The sequence below is a fragment of the Bombus huntii genome, chromosome 15, assembly GCF_024542735.1.
Source record: "Bombus huntii isolate Logan2020A chromosome 15, iyBomHunt1.1, whole genome shotgun sequence".
Taxonomy (NCBI): Eukaryota; Metazoa; Arthropoda; class Insecta; order Hymenoptera; family Apidae; genus Bombus; species Bombus huntii.
In genome coordinates this window covers 6565204-6574813 of record NC_066252.1, presented here as the reverse complement: position 1 = coordinate 6574813, position 9610 = coordinate 6565204, and the positions used below count along the sequence as shown (strand labels likewise).

Below are 9610 nucleotides of genomic sequence, written 5' to 3'. Positions count from 1 at the left end.
CTAGCTTGCCGTAGGCTTTAGAGCACTATCGGAGTTTTTATAGAATCTGGTAATTTTTTACCCTTCTAGTAGGAATTTGTGGTTTCGTTTTAAGGGATCGTCGTGAAGATTAGATCCTGGATTGGTTTAATGGATTGTTAAAATTTGGTTGTTTAATTGAATGTTGGAGTTAATTATCATAATGTGGTACAGGGATTTGAGTATTATTGTGGGTTTCATGGTTAGCCACTTTTACCCTTGTAATTGCTTGGTTTTTTTCAGGAATTACTTTAAATCTACTCTTTAAATTAATTCAGTGGGTTTTATTGGATCTTGAATTTCATTATGATCATCTGTCTCAGGGTTTCTAATATTATCGCAGGTTTTATGAGATTTGCAAAGCGATTTTTCGCCCACCTAATTAGAATTGGCAACATTCTTCTACGAATTGTTACTATGAATCTCATTTCGAGTTCCTCCGATACATCCATTTGGAAATTTAATTATAATCATTAACATAATAACATAAGCTTTTGAACGTTATCAGAGGTTTCGGAATTTGGTTGCCGATTTTTCACTACATTACTGAAAATCAGCAGATTTTCCCACAAATTAACTTAAACTTCATTGTATACTGATTACATGTACATACAATTGGAGATTTAATTATAATTACCTTGGTTCTTGTGCATAGTAATTTACTTATTATTAACATTAGTGAATTGATATATAATTAGTTGTAGGTTACAGGCTTGTGTTGTATAAACAGCCCTTAGACTGGTTTGTCATATGCAAAATTCACTTGTAGAACTTTATTTATTCTATTATCAAACTTGACACTATCAGGTCAATACATCGAGTCAAATACAATGACAAGTGACAATACGTCAGATATACAAAAGAATTTATTATCACTGATAACATTTTTGAGATTTTTATGCTATTTGACTAACAACTTTCTATTCTTCTACACAGAATTAACAAGCTTAAAAGTTGCCTTAAAATTCATTTAGACAGATTTCTATGCTATTTAACTAACAACTTTCTATTCTGCTACACAGAATTAACAAGTTTAAAAGTTGCCTTGAAATTCATTTAGACAGTAAATTTAGATAATAAAGTTCAGATATACACTAAATAAATTGTATTGTATCTTCGATTTAATTAGAATCATTGGATCCGATGTTTCCCATATTATCACCCTTCGACTCTATTTTAGTATATGTGATGCAGCTAAAACGAAATCGGTAAAATTGGTTAGGTAAATAGTAGGATTAGATTGTTTGACACCGGTGACCTATTTACGATTTTTAGAACCCTTCCCAGAGTCTCTGTCTACCCCCTCGCAATGGCAGTCGATAAATTTAGAATGGCTAGTAGCGACGCTGTCGAATTTAACCAGGCAAATAGTAGAACTGATTGCTTTCACTTTGAAGTTGAATAAGTTAGGCAGCCGATTCGGTTGTTTCGTTCGCGTTCGAATTGGCCATGTTCCATTTATCGTGAACTTGGCTGTTGCTTTTTAGCGATGTTCGAGTAGCCAGCTTGATTAATTCGATCAATCATCCCTCGTCATCTGCTGGATGCAATTACTTACGGCCCCTTTAATCGGACGTTTTAATCCGATCTATCACTGCAATGCGCCGCGTAACCAAGTCACAGAAGAAAACACGCTTGATAGATACTGTCACACTTACATCACCAATGACCATGATCGTACTTGACACTCTTGTCAGTGAAAGTATTTGAATAGTTGTAGAGAACTCGTTATACGAAATATTTGGAAATTTTATTAAAAATTTTATAACGAGACCCAACTGTGTTATGATTATATCGGCCGAGTTTTGAAATTTTCAGTAGTATTAATCAAAGTATGCATAGTAACGAAGGGGATGCACAGTAACTACACAAGGTACTCGAACAGCGTTGTATTTGTTATATCATTTATATACAAACTAATAAGGTCTAACTGTATTTCGTATCATTTAGTAGTACTTTCATATGGCTACAAAAATTCGATATTATAAAAATGAAACGTGCGAATCTATAAGAATACGCTTCATTGGAAAATGAAATCGTTTATGATATGCTTGCTACGTTGGATTTTTCTTCTTAATCATGAATTTTATGTCGAGTCTAGCGCTTGCTTCGTATAGATTTCGTATGAATAGAAAAATTTAAGAAGCCTGATGCGCTGGGAAATTTTTATTCTATCAATTATTGCTAATAGAAACACATTTTTGCTAATGCTTTTTGTGAAAAGAGACGTAATTCTTGTAACCATCGTATGTCTACCGTACTCTCGAAGAATCTTCATAAAATATTTCCGAATGTGAACTTGGCAAAGTTTTCGCGACTCTACATCAATAAATTTGTCGAAGTCTCAAAAGCCTAAATTTAATATCATTTGGTAGTACTTTCATACGAGTAACGAAATTTTTAGTACCATGAAACCGAAATGGTGGGATAGAAAGAACGGTTCACTGGAAAATAGGGATATGTATAAATATCTTTGGTAGCTGCTACTGTATGTGACGAAGAGAAAATAAAACACATATGTGACCTAATCTATGTAAGTTTAACTCGACCCTGGTCGACCAATTTATGTCCGTGATCTTTTGCAGAGCTCCGTCTATAAGAAGACATTGTGTGCAGTTTTAAGCTGATGGCTGGTGTTTCCGTGGACGTAAGCAGCGCCACGTGACCAGGGCAGGATCTCCGACGCGGATACACCGAAAAGCTCCTGACTGGTCGACTACGCGGAGTCGCTTATCGATTTTCAAAGCGGCATTGCCCGAAACGCCGCTTTCCAGGCCTCGTCGTTTTCCTCCAATTCCGCGTGCAACGTGTGGAACCAGAGGTATGGAGAATTCTAAGTTGATCGTGCCCTTGAAATATCGCTTCGCTCACTAAGATTCTTTATTAAGAAAATTTATTCTATTTTGCTCTTCTACGCTACTAGCCACAATTATTAGGATTACCTTATACTTATTTGAGAAAAATCGAGTTTTTCTTTATCTAGTGGATTTTATATTATACGCACTGTGTCTTATAACATACTAAATCAACCTAAAATTTTGGCTATCAGCGTGTATCTATTAATTTTATGTGTTTGCTAGCAAGATCAATTTTCTGTAACTGGATGTTTATTTTTAATTGTGAACTATATGTTGAATTTGGAAACTAGTACTTGATTTTTTATAGGTTTTATAGGTTTTATTGAAACGTTAAGATGTGAACAGTTATGAATTGTTGAGAATTATTGAACTCCTTCAAAACTAAATCTTCTTTGAACCGTGACGAACGTTTTATTTTATCAGTTATTACTAGATGATAGAGACAGATTTTTCCCAGCGTTTTCACTTAGTTGATTAATAATTAGTCGAAGGATAAAGTTGTATATACCATATCGAGTGTGAAAAGGTTGATAATATGACATTATGTGTACATTAACTCGGTGCCTTTTTAAACAAAATTCAGATTTTGTCTGTGAATCTCACATGAAATAAATTAAATCACGAGAAATGACGTCAAGTAATTAAAACTACCATATGAGGAAGAAAATAGTTGTAGTTTTTAGAAGTGGATGAATCTCAAGATCCTAAATTAATTTACATATTTGATCATTTCTTACGGATCCAGATTTTTTAATTTATCTTATTTCATAAATATTCATCGCGATTAATATTTATACGTAAAGGAATAAATTTTATTGCTTCGATAACTTTAATAAACCAAGTAGATTTCATAGTAGAAATTCGCGTCTTTTAGTTAAATTAGATTTTACGTGATTCTGTGACGTCAGGGCCACGTCTATTCTTTGAGTTTGGAACGAATTCTATATAATTTTGTGATGTACTTGATTTTTCTTTCTTACTACTCATAACAGCAATGGCTATTAACTAAAACCTATGGCTATCGATTCATTAATGCTTCTTACTGCAATTTTCAAGCCATATTGCGTTTTAGAAGGTTAATATTGTTAGGAATAATATTTATACAGTTGGATCAAGGATAGAGCAATGGATTGATTTGTTTATTTGTTTTGTGTTCGATCGAATGTTTCTCATCTGGCGTGTCGAACTTTGCTAGAATTCTAAGGTCTTAGCATCTTAAATCAGTATGCAGTTTACGTTGCTATACATGGAAGTCGATTGTTTGGAGGTAGCGGTGGTTTACGACGGAAGCTCGTAATTCCAATTACTAATATCCGATCGTGACGGAGAAGGTGCCGACTAAAATGCACGACTTGTGTCTTCTGACTTTATTAGAAATCGATGTTTACTCTCTCTCTCTTTCTCTCTCTCTCTCTTTCTCCTTCTCTCGTATAATTAAACACGTTCATCTTATATCTTACTCTGAAAGGCTCTTTGAAAACACTTGATTAATAAATTCCAAGTCTTTATCGGTTCCAATAACTACTAAAATATACGTTAAGAAACGTATCGCCGACTATAAAAATCTTTGTTCTTTCACAGATTGTAAAAAGACCATTTCTATTCAAAAATAAAGTCTGTACAATGATGTACAATAACGCATGTATTTACATGGTGTTCTTATTAGTATGTAGGGTATTTTTCGTGCAATCTTGGATTTATTGATCTCTCGATATATAATAGAATAAAGTAAACAGTAACTTAGATACGAACTTATACCAGCCGCTTTTCCCTATATTCAATAGGAAGATGATAAATCCAACTGTAACACCCTATATATACAACACCAACGTTAAAGATACAGGGAAAGTAAGAAAGAAGTATAAATTCCTTTTAGCCATTTTGTTGCTCCTTGTAGTGGTAGAAATAGGTTGGTGGTTAAGTTTAACTGAAACACCCTGTATACACCGCGTCAACGTCGACCGAAAGGTACAAAAATCCTGTAAGAACGTAACTATAATAGAAACCTGTCTTAGTTCTCTTTTTTTTACCATTTATCTTATCTTCAATAGCGACATGCTAAATTGAAGCATCCTGTACATAGTACGTCAACGTCATCGAAAAAGTACAGAGGGGGTAATAGAAAAGTAAGCAGGGAAAGAAAAAAACGGAAGAACAAAAAATTACTCCATTCGGTTCGACCAACCGACTAAATACATCGAGCACAGTTGAGAGGGGGCTGAAAAGGATGGGATAGACGGCGTGACACGAAAACGAATTCGTCCCTCCCACCTACGTCTCGTCAAACAGCGGATTTTTCCTCTGGGCCAATATCACGGCGTTTTTGCATAGCCATAAGCGGTCGCGACGTCGAACAGCATCGATAACCCATAATCATTGGTGTCCCGTCGGCTTCGACCGGGCCCTGGTGCTCTGGCATGAATAAAACAAACATAAGTTTCGCAGCGAATTCAATATCCAGCGCCCCTATAACGTTTCGGTAGTAGGAGCAGGTAGGAAGGACCGCGATGGAACGAGCGAGCAATCAGTTGCAGCCGGGTGCATAGACATTCGAATGCATGGCGATGGAGATCGGTTCGAGTCGCGACTCTCGTTTACCCAAGTTGCACGGTTTTATGACACGTTTGCGAAACAAAAGCATTTTTTGATCAAAATGACAATCATACAATAGTATTGTAATGTTTTGGTATTGTACGTCATTTTGGTTATTCAGGTTAGTTAGGTTATGGCAGGTTAGTTAGGTTATGATAGGTTAGTTAGGTTATGCTAGGTTAGTTAGGTTATGGTAGGTTGCTCACTTTTTAGTTGCAAGAGCTTGAAATAAAGAGAATATTATATAAGGTTTTTTAATCTAAAACCCTCAAGTAAGTTAATTAAGGTAGTTTTCTACAGGATATTTCATATATTTAAACAGATTTTGGTTTAGACTTTTAATGTAGAGGTTACGGAAGCTTGAAGCAGATCGTTAATGTTGACGAGAATGTTACGTAAGATTTTTCAGTGTAACGATAGCATAATTGTTAACTTTCTACACCATGTTTCACGCAATTGGACAAAGTTTGACTTGAGCTTTTAATATGAAAGCTTTTAGAGCTAGATTTTTTTATAGACGAAAAAACAATATTTTTCGTTTCGTATATTTGTCCATCCATTTGATTTTGATTTCCTCGATGGAAATTTTATGCTTTCGTTAGTCAGCAATTCTAGTGTTGATATTATGACAGTCCCTTTGTGTCGTCGAGTTAAAACAACACTTTACACAAAGAAGATATATCCAAATATGTACCGAACCACTTTGAAACGCCCTGTAGGTATGTTGTATATACAGCGGCATGTGTGTATAAGCGGAAACTGAATCAACTTTCAAAATCGATGGTGTTTTGTAGAGGGGAGAATCGTCCACAAGGATACAGTGAAAAGAGGAAATATTTAAACTGGCGTGTGGAAAGGGCGGATCGTTCGATGGAATTGGATGTATTTGGGAAAATTGATTGATCACGATGAAAATGTTTCGCTGGTTTTTAATATCGAAAAGAGAAATATTAACGAAAGAGACGGTATGTTTTGAGTTTCATATGTTCGTTTAACGAAGCAGGAAAAAGTTACGGCTGTAGTAGTCTAAAGACAAATATGACGGAGAAGTCATCATTTATATTTCGTATCATTCTGCATGAATATAGAACTCCAACATTTTTCTTCTTTTAACTCTGACTTATAAGAAGATTTAAATAAATACACGTTATTTTCTTACCTATCTGACTTCATTTTTTAAAAATTGCATAGTTGCACCAAAAAAATATTAAGCAAATCCGCAGAATTTTCTTTTATGGTTTCTATGTTCGAAAATAAGATTCGATAATGAAATTTGACTGAAGAGGAATTGCAAATAAAATTTAACCTTAAAACAATGTTGATCCCTAATGCCAATAAAAACAAATTGGAATATTTAAGCAACAAAATTAATGATAATACCGAATCAATTTATCATTGAAGAATGAAAATCTATTTTTCATGATATTATAATAATAATGATGAAAGTATATATATATATATATATATATATATATATATATATAGAAAGAAGTGAGAATAAAGGCGCGAGTAAGGTAGAAAATTTTGCTGAGGCAGCAGGTAAATTTGTCTTCTCACGAACGAATAAAAAATCATAGAAGATCCGATAAAAAGGGGTCGACTCGTAAAAATGTAAAAGTACCAAGGGTGATTCTTACCTCGTACGACAATAATGCGCGCCGTAACGAAGTAACGACAATGGATTATCGGTCGTGAAGGCAATATCCTGTCATCTGTTTCTGTAGCTCGCAGCCACGAAATGGACCTACATTTTCTCCTTCTCCGTATATCTTACGGACAATATATCACCACATATCGACAACAACGACATCGTGTAATTAGAAGGATGTCTTTGGGAACCCGTCACGGTTTCTCGAAATAGAAATCCCTTTTTAGCAGCGAATCAGGGTCATCGTGTTGAGACGTTTCCAAACGAAATAGGTTTTATATATTAAGATGTTCGTATAATTTTGGACAAAGCTTCTTAAGATAGAAGTCTACACATATATATTAAATATATTATACATCTATTATATTATATTTATATTTATATTAGAGCTTTTTTTATATAATTGAATTGTTATTAAATTTGGAAAATCATAGATTACAGATTATTAATATTAAATAATAATCACGTAGCAATTACAAGTTTGATAATATCCTTCGAGTATACGTAAACTTGGAAACTACCCCACAATTGATAACGAGTTACTCTACATGCAAAAATAAATTGAAAATGTAGCACACAATTTTTTTTCTTTGAAGCCCTTGTTTTCGAGAAAATAGAGTTTGAATAGGTTTAGTCAAGAATTGCAGGCTTACTCAACTTTTCAAATCCGATTTTTTCCATAACGTGACTTGGGGCGAAAAAATGTTAATTTACGTTTTCAATATATTTTTATACGCGGAATAAATATATTAAATACGCATATGGCATGCGTACGAATGAAAATTCGTTTTATTTTGACTTCGTAACGTTTTATCACGTGTTCTTGTATGAAAGAAATAATAAATAAATGTTGGAAAGGAAAGCGGGTGTTCCTAAAAAATCTATGCTTATCAATTAAAAACGATTTCCATAAAAGTAATTATACCTGACAAGACATGATGAAGTAGTAGGTAATTTTAACAAATTAGCATAAGACATAGATGTGAAGGTTACTATGTAATGCACCACTAGATTTTTCCAAGAAAAACAAATTCATCTTCTTGTGAACTGTGCAATGTTGTTTATTACATGTTATACACTGCATCGCTCTATTCAGAACAAAAAATATTTTTCTCAATCTGCAGTTTAATATAGAACCATAAAAGTCAATTAAAAGGGTAATAAATCAATATATACGAAAGTTAAGTTATTTGAAATATTGCAAATTACATAAAATCCATGTAACATTTTTTTCTCTCTTGCACTGTTAATAGCCCATTCAGAATGCATCCATGAATGAAAAAACTATAACTAACTGAACCATAAAATAAAAGGTAGAACAATATAAATAATAATAAATAAAATAGTATAAAATAAGAAATCAAATAAACGTACAAAGTCAATCGATCAAGTAATATGATGGAACTTCACAGAATTAGATAAATAAATCTCAAGAAAATCTCGTTGAATGCAATGGAAATTATTGTGTATCATAAATTGATCACACATAACTTAAAAACGCAATAACTTTTTGCAAAACCTTATATATATGTATATTTTCAAACGAAGTACAAAAACGGCTATTCAGATCCGTTGAATCTAATTGTGCGTGGCTTTTTTAATATATTTCCTTGTTTTTTTTTCCTCTTTTTTTTTATTTCTGGTCGGTGACTGTATATATGTGAGAGGAGAAGACAGAACAAAGAGACGGGAAAAACGAGGAAATTTGTTTCGACAACGGCGATGCATTAGTGATGCAAATGAAGTTACGTCGTTGTCGGAATTTTTATGTGTTTTTCCACGCTGGCCAGAGCAAATTTTTTGGCTCGCTTTCAAACCGTGACCCGCCGTGTACATGGCGAAATCATCGACCGTAGGGTTGGTTTTATTTTTTTTTTTTTTTTTTTTTCGTCCTTTCTCTATTTTCCCTGCCTGGTCGGTGTCTCGTATTCGCGATTTCAAACATTATTCGAATAACCTCGAAAAATTATGGGTGGCCGAAAGAAAATTTCGGCCAGACGTTGTATACGTTTAAGTGAATTCGATTGAAATTCATTCGACGCTCCGTTTAAATTGTATGTATGGAATTACATTTATCACGGGAATTTTACAGGAATTGCCCGAATGGTCTGATCGGAATTTATGAAAGGTTTTAATGAAAACTAGCGATGGGTTCAAGTACGTGTGAAGTTAGTGCGAACATCGGCGAGTAAAATTTATTTTTAAAAGTTATCAGCCAACAAAAAGATTGACACCCGCAAGAAAATAAAAAAAATTTGATATTTAAATATTTGATATTGTAAAAATACCAATCTCCAAATATTTAAGATTCTAAAAAATTCCAATCTTACAGTAAATATCTTGTTACTTCCACATACATTGCCATATTGGTTTTACATTGTACCAATATAATCAAACAACTTGAACCAAAATTAAGTAATGTAACCCTAAATTGTTATAATCCCCAATGGGTCAATGATTAGTTAAGAGTTAAATATCGCGTGTTGCTAGATTG

The 9610-nt window shown here is 33.6% G+C and overlaps 1 protein-coding gene across 1 annotated transcript in view; it reads left to right on the top strand.

The window, feature by feature from the left end:
- The window catches only part of LOC126873655 (peptide-N(4)-(N-acetyl-beta-glucosaminyl)asparagine amidase), a 63093-nt gene that overhangs the window by 27391 nt on the left and 26092 nt on the right, over window positions 1–9610 (top strand). The window contains exon 2 of the mRNA XM_050634745.1: window positions 2604–2839. The gene's annotated coding sequence lies outside the window, so the exon portion shown is untranslated. The remainder of the gene's footprint in view (window positions 1–2603; window positions 2840–9610) is intronic.